Source organism: Typopeltis vanoorti, chromosome 25 (genome assembly GCF_054136105.1).
Source record: "Typopeltis vanoorti isolate ZY-2024b chromosome 25, IOZ_Tvanoo_1.0, whole genome shotgun sequence".
Taxonomy (NCBI): Eukaryota; Metazoa; Arthropoda; class Arachnida; order Uropygi; family Thelyphonidae; genus Typopeltis; species Typopeltis vanoorti.
The window spans coordinates 60,924,735-60,937,112 of NC_143573.1; positions in this window are offsets into that span (position 1 = coordinate 60,924,735).

The window sequence follows — 12,378 nt, forward strand, 5'->3', positions numbered from 1 at the left end:
CGTATATTATTTTATAAAATAATAAAATACTACTGTTGCATAAGAATATCATTTTAAAGCCCAATTTTAGTCTTGTATACGTGTATGTGTATATATATATATGTATATATATATATATATATATATATATATATATATATGCATATTATGATACTTGTAAGATGCGTATTCTTCATAGATATAATTACAATAGATAATCTTTCTAGATTAACAATATCTCAAGAAATAGTCATTAGTACCAACTTTTGAAAAGGTAATAGTTATTTAACCTGAGCGATTAATTGACTCAGCTTAATAAATATATTACGTTTGTACAGTTCATGCTCTTAGCTATGAAATTGATTGCATTCATTATGAATAAATACCATCTATAGTAATGATAGTCTGTTAATCAACAAAAATCAATAACTCTTGGTTTCCAAAAATGTTGCAGTATTTTAAAATATGAACATTTGCTGAATAGCGATAGTTGATGAAATATTGGTTTGCTGAGCAGCGATTCTCAATTACTCTAAAATATAAAACATTCACAAATCGGAAAACATGAAATTTTCAGACATGCGAATATCTTTCGGACAACGCTGCCTACATTAACAGAAATGGGAAATTCGAATTTGAAGTACTAAGACAAAACACATGGGTCTCAATGAAATGCCTCTAGTACTGCTCCAGTAAACAAATGCTTCACTTACTTCACTTGAGCTTATTGAAGTTTCTTCATGATTTAAATAGAGAAAATGCAGTTTTATTCATTGCACATCAAATATTTTAATGGTTCCATTGAAAAATGAGCAACTGAAATCTGGATCTTAGGTTTAATAGATTTTTTTTTTATCTATTTGAATACCGCGAAGTATTTTTAATGTGAATGAGGTCCTTATTTATTTCTTTTAAGTTAAAAACTTGCCAGAGGTAAAAAGTTTGAGTTGATTTGAAAAGATTCTTATCTTCCTTCACTGACTTTTAATGGCTATGAATAATGGATGTTCTCTCTCTCTCTCTCTCTTTCGTTGTGATATTTCGTTTTCTTAGAATGATAGTCTTCTTTCAATGCAAATATAATCAGAATCCTTTTTAAAGGAACAATTCTGAGATCACTTTTTATCGCCATCAAATTTACAAAGAACAAAAATAAACGTAGTTTATTTGTAACCATGCATTTTGCAATGAGACGATGACAAATATTTTAGTTAATTCGGCAACCGCAATTTAGATTAAAATTTTCTTGTTCGCTTGAAGGCTTCTAGCTCTTTAACAAATGAAAACAGTCATAATTCATTTCACAAACAAGAATTGAGAAATAAAACACATTAAAACTGCATACATTAGTAACGTTGAACTAATGTGTTTTCATTGCGCTAAAAGACTTCAATTTAGTAATGATATGAACATATTTTTTCAGACTATTGGCTTTAAAGTATTTACCAATGAATACTTGCAAAAATATTTAACCATATAATTGATACTTTGATCTTTTCATACACACGAAAATTCGCCCAGTTTAGCCACTATAACCTCAAATCTGAAAATAAACAAAATAAAAAATAATGAATTAATGCATTATGGATAGAAATCTGTACAGGAAGAAAGTAAACACTATAAAATTGAAATACAAATTATTGGGATATGGGTAGCAACAAAAAAAAATAGCATTTTGTTTCATTAAAATAAATGATTTCATCTTCTTACAACAATGATTTTAATAGGAAGTTATGAGAAGTAACGTACATTTCCAAATAACTTGTAATGGAACTGTGCTTATGTAGATAATGCTTATCTTCAGGACAGAGGAACTGTTCTGAAGATAAGCATTAAATTGCCTTTTAGATGACCTACGCAATTTTACTTAATCTTATCATGATCTTCCTCATACAGCAGCTGACCGGAAATTATATATCAAGATCTTTACTTTCTCCGTCTTTTCTGTAATAGTTTTTCAGGTTCTTCCTTCATCTAGATTTTGATTACTACGCCGATGTTTGAAGACGGCTGTGATTAAATGAAGTGATCTGAGCCTTATTTCGAAATGGCTTGCAGCAGAAATTCAAAGAATCTAGTGACCCGCATACTTAATAATAGCTTTCTTTTATTCTTTCTACTTCGGTTTTCAATGTCCGAAAGTGTTTAAATTAATGATAGGAAATCATTACAGAAAACTAAGTTGATGTTATGACACTAAGAATATGAATCTGACATTCTTTGTTGTAGATAATTCGACTTATTTATATCAAGTGGAAATGCTGCTATCAATCACATGTTCATCGTAAAGAGAATACGATAATGGGTTATACTAATGTCAGCTAGTGTGTGTGTGTGTGTGTGTGTGTGTGTGTGTGTGAGTGAGAGAGAGAGAGAGAGAGAGAGAGAGAGAGAGAGAGAGATTGTAGTAAATAAAATATCCTAATCGTCCAGAAAATATCCATTTTCTGGACGTTAAATAATCCTACGTCACTAAACGACTCGTTATAGATGATAGTCCATCTAAAAAGAGTATTTGATCAAACAAGCAAATCGTTTTTTATGTGCAACCCAATGTATTGTAGCTTACCTCTGTGGAAACAAAGAGGTAAGCTACCATACATTGTTTCCATAGAGGTAAGGTACAAATGTGAAAAGGAACTCCATTAACTGAAATGTTGAGCTATTCCAAATATTTCCTAATTAAAACTGTGTCATTTGGTATTGATTTATTTAATAGCATATTAATTTTCAAGTTAATAGTCTTTGGTAGCATTTAATTGATATTATTTTCCTCTAACTGGTAATGAACAATTATAAACGTGTTGTGTTCTTGGTTACCAATAATGGATTGCAATCGATGCTATGCCTCACAGGCTTCCTTTTCTTCGACAATTACGTGTACTAATCACGACAGATGATAGTTCTTCTGTTCATCTCTGAACAAGTCAACCAAACTTTCTGAAAAGAGCTAATGAGGTTAATTGGATCGGAGGAAAAATGACCTTCCAGACTATTCCATCATTTAACCAATGCAACTTAATGCATTTCTGCAAGTCAAGTGCGTATAATGGATTTGGAAACTTCCTTTTATTTTGAGCATCTAGACGTAGACAATTATTCTATGTTAAATTCCCCTAAATAGAAATCAATAGTATTACGGCTTTCAAATGCACTCCGTTACTTGATATCGTATTTTGTCACTTTAATGGTTTTCACAATTTCATGCGCTTTATTCATCATAGGTTAGAGGTTAAGATGCATATCAGCTGTCAACGGCAACTTGCAAAAAAATAGTTGTTTTCTTTGTTCTTGTTGCTTGGATTTAAAGCCGAAACTTAAGCTTTAAAATCAGCGAATCGTGATTGGTAACGGAGTATGTTCTTGTGGTAAGTTTGCTTGTTTAGCGGATTGAAAATTCCGAGTGTTTTGGAGGGAACACTTTAACCTCCGTATGAATTCAGTTAATTACCTTCATTTGAAAAACCTTTTTAAAGGTTTCGAGCCTCTATCTGTCGGGATTCGAACCTCTGTCTTTCCAATCAAGGGGCATCGTTAATACCGACGACAGAGCTAAGAGAGTAGAATTATCGCTAGAAAATGACCTTTGCAATATTTAAAGCTCTCTATTTGGCATTGTAAAACTATAACTATTTCACACTAGTTTTCTATCGACATTTGTTAACAGAAATCTATTCATTAAAAATAAATTTATGAAAGGAACTTTTCTTTTTGATGTTTTTGGACGAGCTAGCTCGGCAGCCCCGGATCTATAAACCAAAATGTTTATTGTACAGTGATGTGTTTTCTCCATCAGATTTGCCTGTTTGACGGAATTGAAAGATCCAATTACCTTTTAATGAGACTAGATCACATATTACTATAAACGTACAATATAAAACATGCTTATACTCCTTTACAACCATCTTTTCACATCAGCATATGCTTTGGTAAAGACATGCTCGTAGGAAAACCCATCTTGATTAATCAGCATCAATACGGATTCCCCTCCTGCAATTCATTCCATCTACTCTGCCCTCTGAATATTTATTTTTCCCGACTAGAATCTCCAACTATGCAAACCTACATCAGCCAGTTTCGTCTTTCTTCTTAATTACTTTCCTTTACATATAGGCTGATGTCATCTAAATTTTTAAGCATCTTGTAAAGGTTAATAAAAAACTTTCAAGCCCTTGTTATGGTTCCTCACCTCTCAGATTCCAATCCTCTCTTTCGCACAAATGCAGTGTCGTTTTCCCCTGCTTATTTCGCTTGGGTTGCAAAGTATGGAGAATTACAGCATCATTTGTTCGGAAAGAACGAAGTTGTGATTACGTTCAAGAGACAAGAAATTTTATAAGGTATTTGTACCTATAGGCGAATTAGCTAGTCTCTCTTTCAGACGTAATAGGTTTCCCACTGCAAGCTCAGATCCAGCGATTTTTCACCACAAAATGAAAAAACAAATATCCTTATAATGTATGAAACTAGAAGGAAGAATAAACTAAATACGATTTACTGAGAAAAAATACTTGGGCAAAAAAACTGCAAGTTTCCTTTGATTCAGTCATTCAACTACAATTGTGAAAACCTTTTTCTCTTGTTCGAAGGTTTCCTATTCTTATTTCTTTTATTACTCCTATCTATCAGAATAGCAAAATAGGCAGAGAGACTCCTTCCTTTTTTTCTTTTCTTTATTTTTTTTTCTTTTCATTTTTCGTTTTTGCACTTTTCATTTAGGAATTTTGTATCCACTCTCTGAAAGGGATCTTAACAATTAGAAATAAATGACTTTTTTGGGATTGTCTTGAAATTCTTTCGTAAGACACAAAAAAAATAAAGGATAAAAAGAAGGTACATTAGTCGTTTGTTCTGTTGCTGTCTTCATTATTAGCTAATCGTCCTATGTTCAAGTTGAATGTCAAATATCACTTCAATTAAAACTGAAGATAATTAACACTTTGCTGGTTAATGCAACCAAATCAGTTTTGTACTATCGATGAAACACTCTCCTAATAAAAGTAGCTGTTAAAGAATCTACATTATGCAGCTTAGTTCTCTGACTTAGGTTGTTTGAATTGTTGGTTGCATGAGATACATGATAGTGACTTCACCTAAGGCCACTTGGAAGGCGAAAACGTTTCTGAAGTAAAACGTACTTGTCCTTTGTCAGGTAAGTTCTACTGATAAAGACCTGAAAGTGTTTCTTTCTTTATGGAATTGGAATTGAAATATTTCCAACCAGGGAGATATTTGTTTTGGAAATATATGCACAGCGGTACATCATTTAAGCCACGGAACCAATTATTTGGCTATATTTATTTTTGGAATTTCTTTCTTCCTTAAATGGAGTATTGCAGTCATACCTCTTTTCTATAGATATTAATTATTATGGTATCTAATCAGATATATCACTTATGCATATCACTGCTAAGAGACACCCAATCTATCTTTTAAGAATAATAATATCTTTCGCAGTATTATCGTACTTCAAAGTTAACTGTGCGTGTTGTAAAAATCATTCGAGTAACGTAGATAAAATGCCATTTCGGTTAGAAATACGAGAATATCATTCGGCGATTTCAATATATGTTAATGCGAATTAAACTTGTGATTTTTAGTTTGAGTGAAAATATATCAAAACGATATAACGCGAACAATCTCAACATTCTGGTAACGCATATTTTAATGATAAGCTCTATAAATAAGCCGATTTCATTAAATGTTAAATTAAATAGAACTAAAATAAATAAGTACATTTTAAAATGGTTTGATAAAACAGAAATCGAATCTGTTCATATGAAATGGAATCAAAAATATGAAAATTCCGTTTAAAAGTAGAACGCCGGGTTTCGTTAGGATCAACCTGGAGGTTGCTCATTCCAAATTCCATATTGAAAAGATCTTTATTCGGGGATTTTTAAGCGAAGCGGCTTAATCGTTTCATAACTATGAGGCAGGAAACCAATAAGGTTCTTCCTTACTCTAAAACCAAACAAGCTATTCAGTCAATATGCAATGCAAGTCCCATTAACCAGTACCCATCATTAACATGAAAATTAAGTTTAGAATGATCTAGTTTACAGGCCATAACTGGCTGTTGGACCTAATCACGCAAACATACTTTGGCAGAATAGAACTTATCTACTTTATACTTATCTTGCAGATCCTGTTTGTCATTAAATTTATTATGTGTACTTTTAAGAGATATCAGATCATATGAGAGTACTATATGGTTACCTACACATAATTGCTAGCTGCCTATCATTTTTGTAGGAAAATTTCAAATATTCTATTAAATTTCTAAGCAATAATAATATTATTAGAAGTATTATATTGTCTTCTTTGGCTAGTCTAGTTTATCCCCTTTACACTATATTGTCTTTCTTAAACTAGGTAAATAAATGAAAACATTAGACATTTATCAGTAAAACGCGCATCTTTCCCTAATCTATAACAATGATATGTTTTGGATTAAAATATATTATTGATACAGATTAGGGAAAGCTGATTTAAAAGAATTGCAATGTTCCAATTGATTTTAAAAACCGTAACTCACGAGAATGCATCTATAGAAAGATTCTCGAAATCCATTGCTTCTTATCACACACACACACACACACACACACACACACACACACACACACACACACACACACACACACACACACACACACACACACACACACACACACACACACACACACACACACACACACACACACACACACACACACACACACACACACACACACACAGCTGTCTGCCTGAATATTCCTCTTAATAAGAATTTTTGACAAGTTTCAAAGTTGTAGACAATGAAAAACCAGTATTTCAATTTCAATATTACATTCTGGAAATAACTCACGTCATCCTTTCAATTTTCATAATAAAGATTAAGTTCAATATACAATAAAGACATTCAAAATTGTTACAGGTGTTTAAGTATGCAATTCTTAATTTTTAGAAAGAACATTCTGTCATGAAGTATTCAAAAAGCTAACAGAGGTTTTTATTTCTACATGAAGTATTCAAAAAGTAACAAAATAACAAAGTAACAAGAAAGTTGGAAGTTAACGGAGGTTTTTATTTCTACTTCGGATTTGCAAATTCACTAAAGATTCGGCCATGAGTATTCTATGTTTATTGGGAAAAGGCTGAGAATCAATCAGATCAAAGGCAAAAATCTAACTTGTCATAAAAACAAATTTACGAAAAATTTTCTAGAATGGAGAAAAATATAATTTAAGAACAAATTCGAATTTTTTCGATAAAGTTGAAATAATTTAAAATCGAAACATAATTTAAAGCAGACACGCATTTTCTTGGATCGCGGAGCTTTTTTTTAATCACAGAAGTGAGGCAACTTATACTAATTTTAAACTAAAATTGTTTGAAATTTATGTGAACCTCTAGCTGAAGTTCAACTGCAAAGCGTTTATAAATGTTATGAGTACACACACACACACACACACACACACACACACACACACACACACACACACACACACACACACACATATACACTAAGCTGATATGATTTAAATCCAGCTTTTTTCTAACTAACCAAAGAGCATGTGTCGTTATTAAGGCTAAGTGACCAGTTCATATAGCTCATGATAACTCTAAATTTTAGAAAAATGATACATAAAATATTTTATCTTGTAAAATAAAAGTTTGAAGATGTTGCATTTCTAACATTTTTAAACAATACAATTAATAATTTATTAAGTTACAAATATTTATTGTGAAATACAAACACGCACAGATATGTATTTGCGAGTTACAAATGACTGTGAGTCCGTTTTTATAATTTTAATACTTTTTTTGCAGTATAGAGGAGTTTAAACTTTGTTCATAGTTAATAATATATATATAATAGGCAAAATAAATATATTAATTCCGAAAAATTACTTATGAGATGTACACGCTTCCACTTGAAACGGACATCTTAAACTCTGCAGACATAATAAAAGTGTCGGGTAGTCTTAAAGAAATTTAAAAATCTCGGAAAAGATGTACACAGTTTAAACTTCATCGAAAATGTTTCATCTTTGTCCTCTGAAAATCGTAGACACTGGGAGTTAGTGAGTTTGACTTTAAAACTAAGTTGGTCCTTGATACATTTCTGCTTTGATTATTGTTTAAGCAAGCACCGTACAAGATTCTTATCGCAAACTAACATTCAATCTGCTCACTTACTGAATTGTTTCTATATATTCTATTGAATACTTTTTAGTAGCGAGAGAGTTGTATGCTTATGTTTATAAACCTTTAAGTTGCATTAAAAATCTGAATTACAAGTGAAAAAAGTGAACCCAATATTATGTTTGAAATTTTGTTATCAGTCGGATATTTCTACGTCGTATTTAAGCGTTATGAAAGGCAAGGATACGTGATAGATCGGTGGACCTTAGGGACCAACAAGTACTTATTATTATTATTATTGTTATTGTTATTATTATTATATAAAGATTGTTGTTTAGTATAATTTATTGTTCTAAATTTGATAATACATTACAAATTAATGTAAAATTTAGCCATTATCAGTCAGCAAGTATCTTGTCTTAACACAAAGCAGTAAAAAAACTGCAATCGGTCGTGAAGTGCACTTATTTGGAGTTTAATTTACCCGTATTACCTGGCGTAATCATTACTCTTTCGGGACACAAAGGAAATTGCAGTGATTACTAAAACAAAAAAAAAAGATAAAATCTTTGACTTTGTTTGAAAAAAATCAGTAGGTAATTAAGCCACGGTTGGCTCATTTTGTATTTTTTGTGACCTTGCAGTTTCTAAAATCGATTTCACTTCCAGCTTCCACTCTAAGGTTCGGTTTTATCTCGTTAATCGCTTCGCATTAAAACTTTCCTTCACTATACCTGAAAAAAAAGTGAAAAAAAAAAATTAAAACAGATTTTGGAGCCATTTTATTTCAGCCACTTAATACGAATAAGTTCGTGATCATTATTTTGAAGTACATTTTAAAAATTTGAATAATCGCAAATTTTAAATCTAATTAATAAATCATAAAGATGGAAAACAACTACGGATATAAATATTTTGTAAACACAAAGCAGAAGCCAGATTAGCTTATCTTCTCTTTCATCTCATCCACCCTTATCCTTCGGACAACATTCCCCATGTAATAGATTCTCCAAGGATTACAACACCTCAAAAAGTTTAAGATTTTTTTCTTTCTCAGCCTCTTTTTTCCCGAACATAGTAATAATATGTAAGGTCTGCATGTATGTTGGATTAATAAATATATAAACACTCTTAAGCCCTGTAATCAAGTTATTTTTTCCCTTAATTAACTGAAGAGCGTTATAATTTCTCCTTTAGCAGAAATAATAATCACTTTAATATTTATGGCTGCTTAATATAGCCTTCACAGTGCTTTGATACGCTGTTTCTACCTTAGTGTTATTCATTCCAGTGATAACAAAACAAAGTCCTTAGAGTGATGGGTTCAGTCACTTTAACGACCATTCAACATGCTCGCTAATGTCTTTAAAGCAACGTTCGATGAAAACAGTTCTTGATATGAAAAAGAAATTTCCCATACTGTTTTCAGTGCCAGGTTCTTATATTTATGTTTAATGATACTTTAAAATGTCTGATTAAAGTACAACTTTCTTAAGTTTTGTATTAATTATGACCTTGTAAATCCTAGCAGAAATTATACCCCCCTCTCTGTTCCGAAACATACTGGAACTGAAAACTGGTTTGGGAGAAGAAATGCTCGAAGGTACTGGAAAAAGCTCTGCATTAAAAGCTATGGAGACTCTCTGCGAATATTTATAACTTTTAATGTTTTTCACTGAAGAAAAACCTATAATTGATTTACTATTTAATAAATTATATAAAATACAATAAACTTTATAACACTTTATTATAAAATTAAAATTATTATAATAATTTTAATTTATATAAAATAATTCATATCAATTACATTATATTCGCATCCTGATATCTTTATAATATAAAAGATGATAATATTGCCTCAATGAATATACCTTATATATTCTATTCACCTTCTTTCATATCGTTCAAGCAACAAATATCTGCCTCCTCCTTTAATTCTTCTCGCCTTTTGACAAGTAGTCTATTATCCTTCTAATCCGAGAGTGTCGACGCTCAGGCTGTTTAAAGATAAGGAGGGAATAGTCCATTTACGAACTTCATTTATTTCACGCGAACGAAGAGGTTTAGATTGCTGAATCGATAGTCGTGAGGGAAGAGATTTAGTTCTCTGGAAAATCAGAGAATGATGTATTGTTATCCAAACGTTTTCAGGAGAGTTCCCTGGGATTGATTGCAAACGTCACAGAAAAACAACATCTTGGAAATTGTGTTTCACTTAAGATGGATTAGTAGAATTAGAAATTAGTGTTCGTAGGTAGAAAACTCATTTCTATGTTTTATTAAGCATTAGTAATAATATGACGTGAATGAAATGTGTTAGAAATTAGAATTGTGATGAACTATAATAAATTCAATTGTTGCATTAAAATGATTTCCCACTTGAATCACGCGCCAAGCTATAAGGAAAAGAAGTAGCAGAGCAGAATTTACAGAAAAATGAGAGCGTGATTTAGATTTTAAATTCTATTCTAGTTTTTTTTTTAACGTGAAGAGCCTTTTTAAACGCTTTCCATTTGCAAGTATATTAGCAATATTCACTTGATGAACATTAACTCACGCCCATTAGTATTATCTTCTGAAAGAAATTTGTATGGAGAAAATTTGTGAGGCTGCTATTTCAAAATTGATGCAAAAATGTGTCCAGAAACGGTTTTGCAAACAGATATGAAAAATATTATTGCTTTCTACGTCTTTTCAAAAAGATGCGATTACTGTATAAAAATACAAGTCCAAAGAAGAAACCCGAGGATATTATTTTTCAGGTACTTTCACCTCTTAGTAAAGAAAAATAGGCTATTTCCGAAAGTCACTGTAATGCTAGTGTTGTATTACATTTCAGTATCGCATGAAGTGTATTGCGATGTCATTTGACGGAGAATGTCTTTCTCAGCTGATTATGTTCAGTTTAAGATTTTTTTCTTCTATTTCCTGAACCAACGGATTGAAGGTGTGGTACTAAGTGGAACTGTTTGATATTCCATTATTACTGCGTTTCAAATGACATCATTTGAAACGCGACAATTTTAGCGATTTCACTGGATTACCTGTGAAGAAAGTAAGTCTCCCTGAGCTAAGAGCATTAGACATTTCAATCCGTACGCGAAATGGCACGCAATTTATCACAAATCAATACAATAATAGTTTGTTTACATCGAAATAATAAATATATTAAGTGAGTGACCTCTTGCGTAAATAATTCATATTCAGAGTTTACTTCAGTTATTTTTTCATGGAATTATCAACAAATAACTTTATCTAAAACAATGACAAATTCAAAACTTGTGAAGAGATTTCTCTCACGTAGAATAACTTATGCTTAAAGTACTGCCTTAATTTTCTTTCCTATTTGTTTTTAATTTTAAATCAACTTCTTTGAAAAAACATGTCTTTCCTTGTATATCAAAGACTTAAATCATTTGAATGAAAATCTTTTGACTGTTAATATACTTCTATGTAGAGAATTCTAGCATTTGCTAACTAAACATATGCTTTGCAAGAATTTTACCCTTATAGTGGTCCTTATTTTGAAAATAACTGAGCTGTAGTAAGAAACTCTGACAGGTATATGGAGACACTATGATATAAGCAGAAGGCCCAATTAGTATGTGCAAGTGGGTACGTGTGATTGAATGGTTCAAAATATTCACGCGTTGAGAAGCGCGTTTTAGTGTCGAAATATATATCGAGTTTCAACGATCAACTTGAGAGACGTTTGCTCTGAAGATTCCTCTAAATGAATAAATAAAATGCCGTTTAATTTTGAACTAGTGACGGCTCCATTTCAAAAGCCAGATATTCTCATTTCTTTTTAAACACTAGTGTATTATGATCAGACAAACTTTTCTACTTAAAAAGTCTTTACTATTATTCAACTGCATAAATGGAAACTATCAATTGATATTTTAAAATATTTAAACTGTGTCAAAGACCGTACATCTGTCGCTTCTTGAATAGGATTTTAGCAAGAAAAATTCTGCAATCATAGAAAATAAACAGCAATAATTTCAGCTGCAAACATAATCCTGATAATAATTAGTTAGTATATGAAGATCTTAAAATATTAAAGAGCATCTCAGGAATGATCAGTTTAAATATCTTTAAAATTTGGCAGATCATTTAATATAATTTGTTACCATCATCATCATCATGTATTTATAATTGTAAAATTATAAATAGGGAAACCAATCAAAACAAATAAGTAGTCTGCGTACACTAAGATAGGACTTGGAGGTTGTTATGACGCGAAGGAAAACCAGGCTTCTCTGTCATATG